Consider the following 4,904-nt stretch of genomic DNA (forward strand, 5'->3'; position numbering starts at 1 on the left):
TAGAGGATCCAAGCATAACTGTGCCACTAAAAACTAGGCAGGTCAACATTGGCATAGAGGCAGAGCCAAAATTTGTAAAGTTTGGGGACTATTGGGACATTGCGATAGTAGACAAGGTCACTGAGCTCCTCCGTGAATATCAGGATTTTTTCTCCACGAAGTTTTCTGATCTGAAGGGAATCATTGGAGACTTGGGTGTCATGAAAATCACCCTGAAACCAGATGTGAAACCTGTAAAAAAAATACCTTACTACCTTAATTTGAGGTATAAGGAAAGGGTCTGCGCTGAGTTAGATAAGATGCTTGCGGCGGGAATTATTAAACCAATGGAAGATTCAGATTGTGTAAGCTCGATAGTGGTTCAGGAAAAGAAATAGAAAGAATAAATACGGATAAGTGTGGACCTCTGAAAATTGAATGACGCTTGTCTGCATGATCCTTTCCCAACCCCATTCACTGATGAGGTCCTGGATAATGTAGGCGGCCAAGAAGCATACACTTTCATTGATGGGTTCTATAGGTACCATCAGATCAAAATCACACCTAAGGATAGAAGCAAGATGACCTTCATGACTGAATGGGGATGTTTTAAGTACACTATAATGCCTTTTGGGCTAAAGAATGCGCCAACAATCTTTTCATGTGTATTCATTGCAGCATTCAAAGACTTCATTCATAAATTACTAGAGGTGTACTTTGATGCTTGGAAAGTGTTTGGTTTGGTCAAGTGCCATGTGGAAAGTCTATGCTTGATGTTGGATACATGTTGGAGATACCAGATCACACTAAATTTGAAGAAGTGTCTATTTTGTGTCCCTTTTGGGATCCTTCTAGGTCATGTGGTATGCAGACAAGGATTGATGGTACACCCTGTGAAGATTGCAGTGATAATCAACTTGGAGGTGCCGAGGAATGTGAAACAGCTCCGTGCAACTCTAGGGCATACCAGATACTATAGGAAGTTCATCAAGAGCTATACCCAGATCACCGTGCCTATGGAGAAATTGTTGAAAAAGGATGCTACATTCTATTGGAATGATGAATTCCAGAAGAGATTGGATGTGCTGAAAGAGAAAATGGCCACTGCTTCAATCCTAGTATTCCCGAACTAGAAGAAGGAATTTCGTGTGCATGTGGATGCATCATGTATTGTGTTGGGGGACATGCTGACATAGGTCTGTGAGGGACAACTGGATCAACTTATAACATTCGCAAGCAGGAAGTTGTCTAAATCAGATAAAAAATATTCCACGACAGAGTGCAAAGGATTAGCTATGGTGTACGTGCTCCAAAAGTTCAGGCACTATTTGTTGGGTAGACACTTTAAAATGTATATAGATCATTCTGCATTAAAGTACCTCATCAACAAGCGTATGTTGGGGGGGAAATATGTAGGTGGCTGTTGTTGTTCCAAGAGTACGACTTTGAAGTTATTGTGAATCTAGGATGACTGAATGTGGGACCTGATCATTTGTCGCGCATTGAAACAGGAGAGGAACCTACTAATTTGGAGGGGGGGCTTCCTGACGCACAAATATTTGTAGTACACATTGCAGACATTCACTTTGAAGATATCATACATTTCCTAACAGAGGGAGATGCTCCAGAAGGGTATACAAGCCAGCAAAAGGAGTTAGTGGTGCGTGCGGAAGACTTCTCTGTCATTACAAGGAACTTGTACAAAATGGGTTTAGACGAAATATTGTGACGTTATGTACCTGAGTTTGAACGAAGCAGCATCCTCATGGAGGCTCATGGAGGAGCTGTAGGAGGACATTATGCAAGGAAAGCAATAGTGTAGAAGGTTCTACGTGCTAGGTTGTGGTGGCCAACCTTGCATAAGGATTCAAAAGCATATTGTAGGGCTTGTGACGGATGTCAAAGGACTGGTAGGCCATCGTGGAGGGATGAATTGCCTCTGATGCTACAGGTGACATTACAACCATTCGAGAAATGAGAGATTGACTTTGTGGGTCCAATTCAACCTCAAGGAAAGAAGATGGGTGCACGGTAAATCATCACTGCGACTGAGTACTTGACTAGGTGGGCTAAGGCACAGCCTATGAAGGACTGTACAAGCGCGATAATAGCAAAGTTTATTTCTGAATATGTGTTGACAATATTTGGCTATCCAAAGATCTTGATGAGCAATCGTGGTATGCACTTTCTTAACAAAACAATCAACGCGTTGATAGAAGAATTTCAGGTGTATCATTAAAAAAGTATGCCTTATCATTCGCAGGCCAATGGGATGGTGGAAGCATTCAATAAGATACTGGAGAGGACACTGACGAAGGTCTATAATTCTCAGAGAAATGACTGGGATGTGCACATACCCGCGGTGCTATGGGCTTATAGAACGACTTGCAAGAAGATGACTGGGCAAACGCGTTTCAGACTCGTGTATGGCATAAAAGCTATGATACCAATGGAATACATTGTACGTAGTCTGTGCATAGAGGCACTCATAGGAATGGTGGACCACGGAGCCCTAGAAGAGAGGCTCGTGAAGCTAGCAGAGCTTGAGAAGGACTGATTTCTAGTTGGATTTCATCAACAAGTTCAAAATGAGCATGAAAAGGCATGGCACGATCGACACATCACAATTTTCACCTTCAAGGTAAATGATTTGGTCTTGTTATATGATAGTAAACTTGATAAATTTATAGGGAAATTTAGGATGAACTGGCTAGGGTCATATGTCATCAAGGATATTACCAATGGTGGAGCAATTCAGCTAGTTAAATTGGATGGAGAACCCTTCCCATGGAAGGTGAATGGAAGTCGATTGAAGCCATACACCGGTGATCCAGCTAGGTGACTATATGAGGCAAGCACAATCTTAGCACTCTAGGTAGCTGAAAGGAGGTGCGGGACTATAAACTACATGGCCTGGTTTGGAGAGCTGTACAAGGAGAAAACTATGTGGAATGAGGGAATGTCACATAGTACACAACAACATGTAGAGAGCTGCGCTATGAAGGGAGAAACCATGCAGAGTATCCAAAAAGTGACCATTAAAGTCACTGTTCATGATTTGACGATGAAAAAATGGCCAAATGGAGCAGGGGGGCGACATTTAAGTTAGAATTTATGGGTAAGATATTTGAAAATTTGCTGCCAAAATAGCATTAATAAACTGATTTTAGGAGGAACGGTTAGATTTGAATTCAAAATGGCCTATAAATTACATATGGCAACCCAATGAAAAACACTTTGCATATTGAGAAATTGTGAGTTGTGCTGTGTGTTGTGCATGAACCATGCATTTTTCAAAGAGCTACTTGATTGCCCAGTGTTTGATCAATTTCCAGAAACTGACTGCAAAATCATCTGTGACATTATTCTAGGAGTAGCAGCCATGGACGTTGAAGTAATGATAGCTGAGGGAGGTGTTCCGGAGGTCGCTATGGCAACAGAAGGAGCTACCCCGAAGGTTATTCCTATGGAGATTCCAGTTGAAGTACCAAAGTCTCCACGGATGCCTAGACCAAGGGCTACCTTGACCAAGGAGGGTACCAAGAACAAGAAGGGCAAGCAGGCCGCAACACCGTGGTTGGTGCGCGCATCTCCCAAAAAACACCCACAGAAGGATAAGCCCACCGCATAGGAAAAGGGCAAGATGATTAACCTAGAGCCAAAAGAATAAGAGATTGAGGATATCCCAATGGATGATGAGGATTTTGGGGTGGAAATTGAGGATGTTGAAATTGAGGTGTCTGACCCCATCACTAAGCTACCTAAGTATGCTCCTCTGTGCAGGGGCAAAACCAAGGTACCCAAAGAAATTAATGAAAGTAAGGTCACGCTGCACACACCCCTCTTGTTGGACCAAATTGTGTTTGAAGGTCCACACTTGGGACGTGTCCCCCTTTTGAAATTAGAAGAATGGGATTTAGCAGACACATAGTGGTTTCCTCATTTAGCAACTTACCAATTCATGCACCATGTTTTCCACAAAACCACTGGAATGACCGCGTTGAAGCCAAGGAAGTGGCTGGGAGGCGTGGATAAGGCAGGACTGCTCAACCTAATATGGGTGCCACATTACAACACGTGCCCATCACAATGGTGGTAATCAAGTAGTTGTTGTGCTTGGTGCACGATGGGTGTCTATGGCTGGAGGAGCCGATACCCTTCATTGATATGTTGATCCATAGGATCACGCGGCTACCATACACTAGGAAAAATCTAGCCATCGCATTTGGTGAAAAGGCTAGCAAGCATGCCCTTGCAGAGATGATGATGGAAAATTTCAGGCTGGTAAAGAAGCCATGCGGCTATTCCATTTCGAGCATTTGTGACCCTGCGGTCAAAGTGGTGATGAAACTCTTAGCAGGGAAGGTCATGCGGAAGTGTCGCGCAAATGAAGGGATGACACTAGTCATAGCTTTGGTGACCCAATGTGCAGAGGGAGTTCAATTTAATTGGGCTCACTACCTCTGCAATGAGTTCCTCACGAACTGCCGTGAGGTGCAGGATCTCAGCAAACTATTCCACTATGAATGGCTCTTGCTATCCATAGTCTTGGTAGCATGGGAGCTACCCGAAGACAATCAGTTTCTTCTAGTCGTGCCAGACCTTCCAGAGGTAGCGAAGTACACTTCACTGTGGGTGACCAAGGATCCTCAGCGGGTAAAGGAAAACAAGATGTTTTTAATCTTGATGGAGATGAACGTGCATATGGCGATCAACCGCAAGATGCAGTTGTCGCCTACTAATTTTGATAGATTGTAGGAGTACATAGAATTCAAGGCTGAATTCCACCACGTCTCAATACGGGCACGAAAGGAACCTAAGCAGAAGTGGCATGACTTGCCCTACTTGGCAATAGATGATGCGATTGACGCGGTCCTTGACCACTGGTTGGCAGAGTTGCACATTGCCTCGGACTTGGCTGAGTG

The sequence above is a fragment of the Pinus tabuliformis genome, chromosome 8 (assembly GCF_031772625.1).
Source record: "Pinus tabuliformis cultivar Carrire ecotype Pingquan chromosome 8, CPIR1, whole genome shotgun sequence".
NCBI lineage: Eukaryota > Viridiplantae > Streptophyta > Pinopsida > Pinales > Pinaceae > Pinus > Pinus tabuliformis.